This window comes from Pleurodeles waltl, chromosome 8, assembly GCF_031143425.1.
Source record: "Pleurodeles waltl isolate 20211129_DDA chromosome 8, aPleWal1.hap1.20221129, whole genome shotgun sequence".
NCBI lineage: Eukaryota > Metazoa > Chordata > Amphibia > Caudata > Salamandridae > Pleurodeles > Pleurodeles waltl.
In genome coordinates, this window is record NC_090447.1 from 452,422,299 (window position 1) to 452,436,484 (window position 14,186).

General features: G+C 45.2%; 1 protein-coding gene across 1 annotated transcript in view; it reads left to right on the top strand.

The window, feature by feature from the left end:
* EIF5B (eukaryotic translation initiation factor 5B) overlaps nt 1-14,186 on the top strand; it is a 675,161-nt gene that overhangs the window by 220,015 nt on the left and 440,960 nt on the right. The gene's annotated exons all lie outside the window — the stretch shown is intronic.

The window sequence follows — 14,186 nt, forward strand, 5'->3', positions numbered from 1 at the left end:
TGTTTAGAATACCTCTCATTAAAGCGTTTATGGAAGGCCTAAAGAGAATTATACCACCTAGAACACCACCTGTTCCTTCATGGAACCTCAACATTGTCTTAACAAGGCTCATGGGTCCACCTTTCGAACCCATGCATTCATGTGAAATGCAATACTTAACGTGGAAAGTTGCATTTCTCACGTTTACCATACAAGCACCATTTATTCAAATACACAAGAATAAGGTCGTTCTAAGAACAAATCCAAAATTCTTACCAAAGGTTATCTCACCGTTCCACTTAAATCAAACAGTGGAATTACCAGTGTTCTTCCCACAGCCAGATTCAATAGCTGAAAGAGCACTACATACATTAGACATCAAGAGAGCACTAATGTACTACATTGATAGGACAAAAGAAATTAGGAACACAAAACAACTATTCATTGCATTCCAAAAACCTCATACAGGAAATCCAATATCAAAACAAGGTATTGCCAGATGGATAGTACGGTGCATCCAAACCTGCTATCTTAAAGCAAAAAGAGAACTGCCTTTTACACCAAGGGCACACTCAACCAGAAAGAAAGGTGCTACTATGGCCTTTCTAGGAAATATTCCAATGAACGAAATATGTAAGGCAGCAACATGGTCTACGCCTCATACATTTACTAAACACTACTGTGTAGATGTGTTATCTGCACAACAAGCCACAGTAGGTCAAGCCGTACTAAGAACTTTATTTCAAACTACTTCCACTCCTACAGGCTGAACCACCGCTTTTGGGGAGATAACTGCTTACTAGTCTATGCACTGCATGTGTATCTGCAGCTACACATGCCACCGAACGGAAAATGTCACTTACCCAGTGTACATCTGTTCGTGGCATTAGTCGCTGCAGATTCACATGCGCCCACCCGGCAGCCTGTAGCCGTTTGGAAGTAATTCTTCAACATTTGTACATTTGTAAATATATTACTTTAACCTTCATTTTGTACATACTTATTCATTCCATTGCATGGGCACTATTACTAGCATACACAACTCCTACCTCACCCTCTGCGGGGAAAACAATCTAAGATGGAGTCGACGCCCATGCGCAATGGAGCCAAAGTAGGAGGAGTCCCTCGGTCTCGTGACTCGAAAAGACTTCTTCGAAGAAAAACAGCCTGTAACACTCCGAGCCCAACACCAGACGGCGGACTGTGCACAGCATGTGAATCTGCAGCGACTAATGCCACGAACAGATGTACACTGGGTAAGTGACATTTTCCTTACAATGCCAGTAGTCAAGGATTTCTTAGAAGGTTTAAAGAAGGTTTTTCCACCCATTCGAAAACCCTCGCATCCATGGGAACTGAACATAGTATTATCTAGACTCATGGGCCCTCCTTTCGAGCCTATCCATAAAGCTTCTTTGCAACACCTTGCGTGGAATACAGCTTTTCTCGTAGCCATTACTTCGGCTAGGAGGGTCAGTGAGATTCAGGCTTTGTCCTCCATGGAACCGTACACGGTTTTCCATGAAAATAGAGTTGTTCTACGAACTCATCCATCATTCTTACCGAAGGTGGTGTCGGATTTTCACATCAATCAGACTATATCACTACCAACTTTTTTTCCCCAATCCGGATACTCCAGCGGAGAAACTCTTGCACTCCCTGGATTTGAAAAGAGTGCTAAAATTTTACCTGGATAAGACCAAATTGATTAGACGATCTCACCACCTGTTTGTAAATTACGGACATATGAGAACAGGCGATGCAGCCTCAAAACGAACTATATCTAGATGGATAGTTTCATGTATTGTTACTGCATATCAATTGGCTAACAAACAGTTATTGGCTAGGCCTAAGGCTCATTCGACAAGAGGAAAAGCGGCTACTGCGGCCCTCCTTAATATTGTTCCAATCGCTGAAATCTGTAAGGCTGCTACATGGAAATCTGTATATACATTTACTGGGCATTACTGTTTAGATTCAGATGCCAAGGCGGACGCTCAAGTTGGTCAAGCGTCTCTGAGAAATTTGTTTGCATAGTGTATGTCTTTTTCTTGCACTTCTATTAGACAGCCCGCAGAGATAAGGGATGGGCTTGGTAATCTATTCAATGTTCATGACTATTGATGAGGATCCCCTGGAAGAGAAGGATAAGTTACTTACCTGTAAATCCTAGTTCTCTTTCAGGGGTATCCTCATCAAAGTCATAAACAACCCACCCTCCTCCCCGGATGCAAGTCTCCTAGAAGTGCAGTACAGACCATCTATCTAATCTGTTGGATGTTTTGTCACCGTAAAAAAATACTGACCTAACTGTGAACCAACTGTCAACTCTTCTTCACCCCTGAGGCATGGTGGGATACTGGAGGTGCTCAGTGGGAGAGGGACAGGATTAAGAGAAATGTTCAGTATTGCCGATTAGGTTAGAACGGTTTATTGCTTAAAATTAGTCGAGTGAAATACTGTATATTGAGATGTACTATAAACTGAGTGAGTGGCTGTATCAAACTGTCCCTTTATGTGGTATGTCAAATACTGTGTAAAGGGTCCAGGGGTTCCCCAGTGAGTGGACAGGGGTTGCTTTGCAATCACAAAGTGTTGTGTTTGGAGGTAGTGTGGTCGAGCAGAGGAGTGCACAACATCTAGAAATACACACAATAGTCAATAAATGACACATGACTCAAAAATGGAGAGCCACACTAATTTATAAAAATATCAAGCATCTTTATATATGTTTAAGCATCAGATAAAAATCATTTAGGTAAGCACGTTTTTAAATAGGAATTATTTTCACTTTAAAAATAAAACACAGTGCTATTTCTGAGTTCTGAAATGTTATCCTGTAGGAGGAAAAACAAGTTCTGCAAACAGGTAGTGTACAGCGACGTAGAAGACCAATCTCCAGAAGTTAAGGTAAGTATTGGCCAAGGTTCAGGGCAGTACCAGCAGTACACCACCAGCGGCACGGGGGCTGCCGGGTGCAAGGTGCAAATCGGTGTTGGGTGTTGAATGCGTTTAATGGAGATAGGTCACTACGAAAAGAGACTGCATGCTCTGTCCACAAGGTTAGTTGTTCCGAACCAACAGCTGGCTCAGGCCTCCTGATGCTCGGGCACAAGTAAAGTCACCTTTGGTCCTCTTCTCCACAACTCAGGTGCAGAGGTGTCTTTAGGTGTCTGGTTTTTCTTACTGGAGCGGTTGCAGTAGCGGAGGGCAGCGTGCAGAGGTTGCAGGGGTTGTCGGGGAGCCCAGGAGGGATGAAACCGGGATGGACTCGGACTCTGGAGAGCTGGGGAACCTTGTTGGCACTGGTGGTCCACTTCAGCTCGGGTCGGAGGCGGCAGGTCCAGTGGTGACTTCTGGTGTCCGGTTTTGGCAGTTCCAGAGGCTTCAGAGTCCCTTCTTTTGGAGTTTGCTGGAGAACAGGTCTTCTGTTCATGGGAGGCCTTGAGTCTTTATTGAAGACAGGCAGTTCTCCCGGGTTTCTGTAGTCATAGCTGTAGGGCAAGTCGACTTGGGTGCAGATTTCGTTGAGGAATGCAGACAGGCCGGCAGGATTGGTATCTAGTCAGCTGCTTCTTTTCTCCTCTTCTGCTTTTGTGGCTCTTTGGTGTCATTGGTCTTCTTAGGGCATCAGGATTTGCGTCTCTGCTGCCTGGGGCTCCTCTAAATACTGAATTTAGGGGTATTTAGAGTAGTAGCCAATGGGCTACTAACCCTTAGGGTCACTATGCCACTATATGACCACTTCCTGTCGGCATAACCCTGTCCCAGAATTCCTAGGTATGCCATCTCAAAGACGGCTACCTTTGAAAAATGGTGTTCACCTTGGCTTAGCCCACCTTAGGGGCGTTACTAGCCTGGAGGTGGCATGCCTACCTGACGAGCCAATTTTCCAGCCTGTCCAGGTGTCAAGTGGGCCCTGGACAGGGGGCTGACCTCCTCTCCCGTGAGGGGAGCCAGATTTGCATTTCAAAGGCAGCAGCCCTTTGAAGCTTGCCGCCTTAGGAAGGCTAATCAGCAGGTCATCCTGTGGGAGGGGGTGGTTCAGCTTCTTCTCGGCCAGGGTTTTGTTCTGGCCTTCCTGAAAGCAGAAGTCTCTCCCCCAGAGGGCCAGAACTGTGTCTCAGTGGCTGGCTGGAAGAAATCTGTCAGCAAGCACACCAGAGGCTGGTAGGTTTTCAGGGGGCACTTCTAAAGTGACCTCTGGGTTCATGTATTAATAAATCCATCACTGGAATCAGTGTGGGCTTATCAATACGAGTTGGTTGATACCAAACATCCCCCTCTTCAGTGAAGCCATGATGTAGCTGGGGAACACATATTGACCAGTGTTCAGCACATGCATTTAAAATTACTTCCCTGGCCACTTACTATGTCTGAGAATTGACAAGGACATAGCAGGGACAAATTTGCTCTTGCAGGTATGCCCTCACATGCTATATAATGCACCGTGCCGTAGGGCTGTCAGGCCTGCTGTAGGTGTGACTTACATATGTTGCATGCAGTGATAGGGTACATGGTACACAGGGATGTGTGGGATCATGTTTTCATTTCGGTCGGCACCAAGACAAGCAGCCTGCAATGGTAGCCTGTCATGTGGTTGGTGAGGGGTCCCTTAGGGTGGCACAATTCGTGCTGCAGCCCTTAGGGTTCCTCTTTAGAACCTCAGGCCCTCTGTACCAGGGGTACCATTTACTAGGAACTTACAGGTGGTGCTAAAGGTTTTGCCAGTTGCACAGTTTTGGGGAAAATAACACTGGCACTATGAACCTAGTGAGCAGGGACCCAGTGCACTTCAGTCAAAGCTGCATCAAACACTAGGCAAAAAGTTTGAGAGGCTAAAAACCCTGTTCCTTACAGTGGCCAAAAAATAGATAACCTAAATCTACCTGGCAGTGTTTGGGAGTGTACGTTCTTAAAACTGTTGTACATGTATGTTAACAAAACTACCCTTCACCCAAACATCCAGTGGCTCAGCCTTGAAAAAGTTCCCCACATCACCCTCCTGAGACTGGTGAGACAGTACCTTACTGTCCCTGACACTCAACCCACACTCTTCCCCACACTCCAGAACCAGGACCTATACCTGGGGGGAACCCCTCTCCCTGTCACTCTCACCTAGAGCCAGTAGAGTGTCACTCCCACCACTAGGAATATGACTCCCTATGCCAGTTCTCCAATCCACCTCAGGGACCCTGTGCATCACTGGAGCTTCCTCATACTCCTGAACCTCCTGGTGTGTGATAACCTACTCCTTCAAGTCGGGCACCAAGTCTCTGGGCATGTGCACTTCTTCATCAGCACTGGATATAACGCTTTTCCTGCAACTATCTGAACTGGACTCAGCCCTCAGGGCTTCCAGCTTCCGCTCTTCACAGATTCGGTTCCTGAGCTGCACACAATTATATTTCCTTGGCTAAGGTTCTCTTAGCCTCAGATCTCTCAAGCTGTTCATCAAGCTCTCTCGTCCACTGCTCCTGAGCTAGGAGCCATTCCTCTCTCTCTGGTTCCCCTTCAGGGCCACTTCCCTCCTCATCAGAGTAGTCCTTCTCAGAACGATCTGGTATGGCTGCTTCCCAGCATTTCATCTCATACTGAAACAAGGCTGTTTCAAAGACCCACCTCGGGGTCCTTCTCTTCACATTCAGCCCCCTGTCCTTGCAGACAACCTTTAGCTCCCTCAACGTGTAGTACTCCAGGTGCCAGAAGTTGATTTCCATTCTGCAAAGGCCTCAATACCAAAAAAACAGAGTCCAAAAATATCTCTAGGAGGACACCAGAGAACAAAAAGTAAAACACAGTATGTGGTATGTAGTGGTCTGCAGTATGGTAGTAATGTACACCAACCACTGTAGGTCAAGTGCTAATTCAAGTCCTATCCCACTGCTGCCACCAGTGTTAGAAATGGGGTCTCTAGTTGGCAGTCGGTTTGCACCCTGTCCAAGTACGGACCCTCACTCTAGTCAGGATAAGGGAGATACTCGCTCAGCTAACCCCTGCTCACCTCCTTGGTAACTTGGCACAAGCAGTCAGGCTTTTCTCAGAAGCAGTGTGTAAAGCATTTGCACATAACACACAGTAACACAGTGAAAAAACTACAAAAGGACACCACACCAGTTTTATAAAAATAGCCAATATTTAGCTATTTAAAACAAGACCAAATAAGAGAAAAATTCAACATACTGTAATAAACATATGAAGTCTGCAAGATTTACTCAAAAATACAGTTCCTTGAAGTCGATAACTCCACCTGGGGCTATCACGGCATAGTGATCAACAAAACCAATAGTTCAGCCCTGCTGCGGCATCGCGGGCCAGCTATGGTGTTGGGAAGACTCGAAACAGTACCTTGGATTTGTAGGGCGTTGTGATCCTCGCATTGAGCTCCTGAGAGTGACGTCACTGACATTGTGGTGTCAGTTCCAGAGTCAGTGTAGGAGTCGTCGGGCCATTGAAGTCACATGTGTTGCAGATCGAACTCTGGGCTGATGAAGTAAGGAGCGCTGGCGTGGATGGCATCGGGCTGCGCTGCGAAGCGGGACAATACGACGTGCAGTGCCCACAGGTCACGGCGCAGGCAGCGGCTCCGTGACTGCGTCCAGCTGTGTCGATGAGACCAGGGCTGCAGTGTGAAGTGGGGCGGTGCAACTTGCGGTGTCCACAGGTCACGGTGCAGGCAGCGGCGGCGTTGTTGCGGAGGCGCTGTCGTCGGTAGGTCCAAGCCAGCGGTACCGGGCGGGACTGTGCCTCATGACCCTTACGAGTGGTGTCCACAGGCCACGGTGCAGTCAGGGTTACCTGGTGACGACACTGGAGTCGATAGCACTGACGTCGGTGGACCAGGGCTGCGGTACGGGACGGTGCTTCATGCTCCTAACGAGCGGTGTCCACAGGTCACGGTGCAGGCAGCGGTGCCGGTGTCAGCAGCAGCGTCGTCGTCTGGGAGGCCCAGGCTGCAGTGTGAGCATGCGATGCCGGAGTGCGGGGCCCACAGGATGCGGTGCGAGCAGCGGCTTGGTAAAGCCGTCTGATGATGGCGTCGATGAGACCACGGTCACGGTGTGAAGCGGGGCAGTGTGACTCCTTGTGGCATCGGCAGGTCACGGTGCAGGCCAGCGATGTCATTCTTGAACAGCACAAAACACACCGTTCCCAGTGCTGCAGGTTGGGGAAACTGAAGTCTTTGGTGTCCCTGAGACTTCCAACATGAGGCAGGCTCTACTCCAAGCCCTTGGAGAAATTTCTCAAGCAGGACACATAGCAAAGTTCACCCTTTGCGCTCTGTTCAGGCAGAAGCAACAAATGCAGGCCATTCCAGCAAAGCAGCACAGCAAAGGGACAGTACCCCTCCTCCAGCTCTTCAGCTCTCCTCCTTGGCAGAGGTTCCTCTAGATTCCAGAAAGATTCTAAAAGACTGGGGTTGCGGGTCTTCGTATACCCTGTTCTGCCTTTGAAGTTGGCAGACTTCAAAGCAGAGTCTCATGTGTTTGCAAGATCCTTCCTTGTCCCCAGACGCACACCCGGGAGTCAGAGACTGCATCGTGTGAGGGCAGGCACAGTCCTTTCAGGTATGAACGACCACTCCTCCCTCCCCTCTGGCTCAGCAGCTCCTCAGGATATGCAGGCTACACTCCCACCCCCTTTTGTGTCACTGCCTAGAGTGGTGCAAAACAGCCCAACTGTCAAACTGACCCAGACGGGAAATCCACAAACAGGCAGAGTCACAGAATGGCTTGAGTAAGAAAATGCCTACTTTCTAAAAGTGGCATGTTCAAACAGACGACTTAAAAACCAACTTCAATAAAAGATGTCTTTTTAAATTGTGAGTTCAGAGACCCTAAACTCCACATTTTTATCTGCTCTCAAAGGGAATCTGTGCTTTAAGGATATTTAAAGGCAGCCCCCAATGTTAACCTATGACAGAAATAGGCCTTGGACAGGAAAAAACGATTTTGGCAGTATTTCACTGTTAGGACATATTAAACACACTAGTAGATGTCATACCTTAAACACAAACTGGACTCTGCCCCTGGGGCTACCTAGGGCCTTCCTTAAGGGTGCCTGACATGTAGTAAAAGGGAAGGTTTAGGCCTGGCAAGTGTAGTCATATTGGCAGTTTAAAACTGCACACAGACACTGCAGTGGCAGGTCTGAGCCATGTTTACAGGGCTACTAATGTGGGAGGCACAACCAGTGCTGCAGGCCCACTAGTAGCTTTTGATTTACAGACCCTGGGCACCTATAGTAAACTTTACTAGGGACTTATCAGTAAATCAAATATGCTAATCATGGATAAACTAATCAACAGTACAATTTACACAGAGAGCATATGCACTATAGCACTGTTTTAGCAGTGGTTAAGTGCCCAGAGTCCTAAAGCCAACAAAAATGGTCAGAAGAATTAGGAGGAAAAGGCAAAAAGACTGGGGATGACCCTGCAAAAAGGGCCAGGTTCAGCAAAGTACACATAAGAAGGCCTTCCATTTTCTGTAAGCTCTTTGTAATGAAATGGAAAAAGTATGTTGCTTGTAAAAATAAATGCAAATGTAGGCTTTTCTGGAAGGATTTAGTTAGTGGAAAGGTGTACTGAAAACATTTAAAAAAAAGGAAGTTATGAAGATCAGCCTAGTTGGTGTAACTTATTACATTCTTTGCATATGCGGTTTAAGCCATGACATTTTTCAGTAATATTTGTTTAAAAAATGGATTTAAATAAAACCAGGGGTTACATTAATGTAGTAAGGCATCATCATTTTGAAGAACCCTTGTGAGTATTAGGAGGGGAGTGTCCCTGTGTGAAGTCATTGTATCATGCATTGTATGCGGCAGTAAAGAGGGTTTTTTCATCTAAGTATAGCTGTCCTGTAGTAATAATGTGGAATTTTAACTTAGCATTGTAGTTATTGTGTGAATGCCATATGTCACTCCTGCAGTCACTGCCGCAATGGCATGCAGCTGCTTGGAGGTGTTGCATGGTGCCGGGTGCGGTGCTCGGCTATAGTTGCTCAAACCTTAAGAGTACCAAGGAACTTTGTGAAACATGCACACTTGGGAAGAGGATTATGGAAAGTTTATTCATAAACAAAGTTCCAGCCCCTGCGCGCTTTTCGTTTCGGCTCCCCTGCCTTGCTGGTGTGTGAGCAAGGCCGGAGAGCCGAAACGTGTTGCAGGGCTAGAACTTTGTTTATGAATATACTTTCCATAATCCTCTTCCTGAGTGTGCATGTTATATGAAGGACCTTGGTACTCATAAGGTTTGTGCATAAAAATGTGTGTGTGTGTGTGTGTATATAAATAAATATATATATATATATATATATATATACTGGAAGATGCAGGATCACAAGAAAACAACAGCCAGCCAGGGCAAAAATCTGGATCCCAAAGGATACAAAGAGCCACAAGAAAATGTAATATCCAAGAAAGAAGTGACTCAAACAGATGATCTCATTAAAGAACAAAAATATATTTCTACTACAACGTTTCAGCTTCCGCCTTCCTCAGGTAGTACAAGATGGTTTGCTCAGTGGCTGCACAGCTGACACTGGTGGATTTTCAAAAAGCATCATGAGTGAAGATTCCAATTGGAATGTGGAATCAATGCAGTCCTGAGAACTCTTCAGATATGCAGAAATCAAGTGGTATTGTCAGTGATGTTCAGTCCATCTGGATGCAGAGATTTTAAACAGTACATCCAGAAATTTTCTCTGATGTCCAGTAGTTCTTCCTTTAAAACATGCTCCACAGGGAAAATCTTCAAATCTGATAGTAAATGGTCCACAAGGTTAAAATGGTTGGCTACAGGCTGGTCAAGTTTCTTGTTAATTATTGCCGATTTGTGGTTCCTGAATCGTGTACGGAGGTCATTCACAGTTTGACCTACATATTGTTTTTTACAGCTTTGACGTTGGCACTGAATCACATAAATAATGCATCTAGAGTGACATGTAAGATGCTGTCTTATTCCATAGGTCCTTTTTGTAACAGAGCTAGTTACTGATGATGTTTGTAAAAGGTATTCACATGTGATGCACCTTTTGGAATCACAGCAATGAACTCCTGCATTTGTTACAGCTTGCTTAAGTTCAGCTCTCACAATAAGTGATCGTAAATTGGGAGCTCTGCGGTAAGCAATGACTGGCGGTTTTGGAAAAAGCTTTTGCAATTTTTCACAAGTAGATAGTAAGGGAAAAGTTGTTTTAGACGTTGTAGTAGAAATATATTTTTGTTCTTTAATGAGATCATCTGTTTGAGTCACTTCTTTCTTGGATATATATATATATATATATATATATATATATATATATATATATATATATATATATATATATATATGTACAGGGAGTGCAGAATTATTAGGCAAATGAGTATTTTGACCACATCATCCTCTTTATGCATGTTGTCTTACCCCAAGCTGTATAGGCTCGAAAGCCTACTACCAATTAAGCATATTAGGTGATGTGCATCTCTGTAATGAGAAGGGGTGTGGTCTAATGACATCAACACCCTATATCAGGTGTGCATAATTATTAGGCAACTTCCTTTCCTTTGGCAAAATGGGTCAAAAGAAGGACTTGACAGGCTCAGAAAAGTCAAAAATAGTGAGATATCTTGCAGAGGGATGCAGCACTCTTAAAATTGCAAAGCTTCTGAAGCGTGATCATCGAACAATCAAGCGTTTCATTCAAAATAGTCAACAGGGTCGCAAGAAGCGTGTGATAAAACCAAGGCGCAAAATAACTGCCCATGAACTGAGAAAAGTCAAGCGTGCAGCTGCCACGATGCCACTTGCCACCAGTTTGGCCATATTTCAGAGCTGCAACATCACTGGAGTGCCCAAAAGCACAAGGTGTGCAATACTCAGAGACATGGCCAAGGTAAGAAAGGCTGAAAGACGACCACCACTGAACAAGACACACAAGCAGAAACGTCAAGACTGGGCCAAGAAATATCTCAAGACTGATTTTTCTAAGGTTTTATGGACTGATGAAATGAGAGTGAGTCTTGATGGGCCAGATGGATGGGCCCGTGGCTGGATTGGTAAAGGGCAGAGAGCTCCAGTCCGACTCAGACGCCAGCAAGGTGGAGGTGGAGTACTGGTTTGGGCTGGTATCATCAAAGATGAGCTTGTGGGGCCTTTTCGGGTTGAGGATGGAGTCAAGCTCAACTCCCAGTCCTACTGCCAGTTCCTGGAAGACACCTTCTTCAAGCAGTGGTACAGGAAGAAGTCTGCATCCTTCAAGAAAAACATGATTTTCATGCAGGACAATGCTCCATCACACGCGTCCAAGTACTCCACAGCGTGGCTGGCAAGAAAGGGTATGAAAGAAGGAAATCTAATGACATGGCCTCCTTGTTCACCTGATCTGAACCCCATTGAGAACCTGTGGTCCATCATCAAATGTGAGATTTACAAGGAGGGAAAACAGTACACCTCTCTGAACAGTGTCTGGGAGGCTGTGGTTGCTGCTGCACGCAATGTTGATGGTGAACAGATCAAAACACTGACGGAATCCATGGATGGCAGGCTTTTGAGTGTCCTTGCAAAGAAAGGTGGCTATATTGGTCACTGATTTGTTTTTGTTTTGTTTTTGAATGTCAGAAATGTATATTTGTGAATGTTGAGATGTTATATTGGTTTCACTGGTAATAATAAATAATTGAAATGGGTATATATTTTTTTTTTGTTAAGTTGCCTAATAATTATGCACAGTGATAGTCACCTGCACACACAGATATCCCCCTAACATAGCTAAAACTAAAAACAAACTAAAAACTACTTCCAAAAATATTCAGCTTTGATATTAATGAGTTTTTTGGGTTCATTGAGAACATGGTTGTTGTTCAATAATAAAATTAATCCTCAAAAATACAACTTGCCTAATAATTCTGCACTCCCTGTATATATATGTGTATATATATATATATGTGTATATATATGTTCGATGGCATGTGTAGCTGCAGATACACATGCTATGCATATCCCGCCATCTAGTGTTGGGCTCGGAGTGTTACAAGTTGTTTTTCTTCTAAGAAGTCTTTTCGAGTCACGAGATCGAGGGACTCCTTCCATTTCGGCTCCATTGCGCATGGGCGTCGACTCCATCTTAGATTGTTTTCTTTCCGCCATCGGGTTCGGACGTGTTCCTCTTTGCTCCGTGTTTCGGTTCGGAAAGTTAGTTAAATCTTGGAAAATTTGACAGTATTGTTAACGTTCGGTATCGGGTTAGTTAACGCAGATCGACACCGAATCTAGAAGAGCTCCGGTAGCCCTTCAGGGCTTCGATTCCCCGGCGGGGCTTGGTCGGCCCGACCGCGTGGGTCTTCAAGGCTAATGGAACGGACCCCATTCCACTTCTGCCCCGAATGCCACAACAAGTATCCTTACACAGATCAACATCTGGTCTGTAATTTTTGTTTGTCCCCCGAACACAAAGAGGATACCTGCGAGGCCTGTCGGGCGTTTCGGTTGAAGAAAACGCTATGGGACCGGAGAGCTTGAAGGCTTCAAATGGCATCGGCGCCGTCAGGACACCGCGACGTCGAGGAAGAGGAGACTTTCTCTATCGCTGACTCGGACGAGCCCGAAACAGAGCAGGTACCGAAAACCGTGAGTAAACCAGCCCCGACCAAAACTCACGCCAAGATCATGAAGGCCCAGGGGACGGCACCGCCGGCAGGCCATGGCTTAACCCGTACAATTGGTGACCAACCATGGGCAACGAAAAAGGGCACGCACGTGTCGAAGTCTTCCGACTCCGGTCGAGATACCGGCACGCAGCATACTAGACTCCGAGAACCTGGCTCAGACCAGACTCAACACCGGGAGACCGGCTCCGAGATAAGTCGGCACAGAGAGATCGGCACACCGAAATCTAAAATGCCAAAACTTTGCATCCAGGTACCCACAGCCTCACTCCAAGGGCAATGCGTTATGGATGAGTTGGTCAGGGATATTTGCTTATGCTTTTCCCCCTCTCCCACTCCTTCCGTATCTCGTAAACAAATTGAGTCAAAACAAACTCAAACTAATACTAATAGCACCAACTTGGGCACGGCAACCTTGGTACACAACACTACTAGACCTGTCAGTAGTGCCTCATAGCAAACTACCAAACAGACCAGATCTGTTAACTCAACACAAACAACAGATCAGACACCTGTATCCAGCATCGCTCAATCTAGCAATCTGGCTCCTGAAGTCTTGGAATTCAGACATCTAGACCTTACACAAGAATGTATGGAGGTCATCACACAGGCTAGAAAACCTACTATAAGACATTGCTACGCAAATAAATGGAAAAGATTTGTTTATTACTGTTATAATAATCAAATTCAACCATTACACTCTTCAGCGAAAAACATTGTAAGCTACTTACTACACTTACAAAAGTCTAAGTTAGCTTTTTCATCCCTTAAAATAGATCTCACAGCAATTTCGGCTTATCTGCAAATTACACATTCAACTTCACTATTCAGAATCCCAGTCATAAAAGCATTTATGGAGGGTCTAAAAAGGATTATTCCACCAAGAACACCACTGGTTCCTTCGTGGAACCTCAATATTGTATTAACACGACTCATGGGTCCACCATTTGAACCCATGCACTCTTGTGAGATACAATACTTAACCTGGAAAGTAGCCTTCCTAATAGCTAGCACATCTCTCAGAAGAGTAAGTGAAATACAAGCCTTTACCATACAAGAGCCCTTTATACAAATACACAAACATAAAGTAGTTCTACGCACAAATCCCAAATTTTTGCCAAAAGTCATATCACCGTTCCACTTAAATCAAACAGTAGAACTCCCAGTGTTCTTTCCAGAACCAGATTCTGTAGCTGAAAGAGCATTACATACATTAGACATAAAAAGAGCACTAATGTACTACATTGATAGAACCAAACAAATTTGCAAAACAATTGTTTGTAGCTTTCCAAAAACCTCATGCAGGGAATCCAATATCCAAACAAGGCATTGCCAGATGGATAGTTAAGTGTATTAAAACCTGCTATATTAGAGCAAAAAGAGAACTGCCTATTACACCAAAGGCACACTCCACTAGAAAGAAAGGCGCCACCATGGCCTTTCTAGGAAATATAACAATGACCGAAATCTGTAAGGCAGCCACATGGTCTACGCCTCATACATTCACTAAACATTACTGCGTGGATGTGTTAACACCACAACAAGCCACAGTAGGACAA